Genomic DNA, 756 nt, shown 5'->3' on the forward strand with positions numbered 1-756 from the left:
ACAGGATTGTACTTTGCAGGGATCATTTGCTATCAGGTGGCAGAGTGAAATAGAAAAAAACTATTTGTGATTATAGTTCTGTTTTTGTCAGGCTGCTCTGAGATTTGAAGCGGTATTCATTTTCAAGATTTGTGCAGTTAGGTCATCTTCCAAGTAAATACTGAGCAGGTAAAAAAATGTTTCTATTATCAAATGGCAGTCACTAAAGTTTACCCTGCTGCACTACAGCAAGAAAGCGTGTTGCGTTATAAAAACCCACTATGTATATGTAACACCCTCTAGCTAGGTGATAGTGTACATAGCTGCTAGTGTAGCAAAGTTTGGCCTGGCTGAGAGCCAGGCCTGGTTTGAATCTGGGTCAGGGCTTAGTGACTAAGGGAGGCTGGATGACTCAGCAAGAAGCACCTCTGGTAACTCCCCCAGCTCTCTGGAACCTTGGAGAAACTTCCAGAATTAGAGGGTAGAGTCTGGAAGGAGCTGCTTGGAGTATTGATGAGGGCCCCAGCCAATCCCAAGCAAAGTGGGCTGGTAGGGGGCAGGTTCCTCATAAATACTCATGAGTCATGCCAGCAGGGGCAGTCGCTTGGAATATGGGGATGGAGTACTGATGAGGCTGTTGGTGGCCCTTTAGGGTGCCCCCTAGTCTGGGGGGGGGGCTTGGGCCTGGGTTTTGGGTGCTGGAGGGACCCTCTAAACGTGGGAATCCCATAATACCCCTACTCTATATCTAAGTTTTAATCCCTCAATAAAATAACA

This window comes from Pelophylax lessonae, assembly GCF_965119305.1.
Source record: "Pelophylax lessonae genome assembly, chromosome: 5".
NCBI lineage: Eukaryota > Metazoa > Chordata > Amphibia > Anura > Ranidae > Pelophylax > Pelophylax lessonae.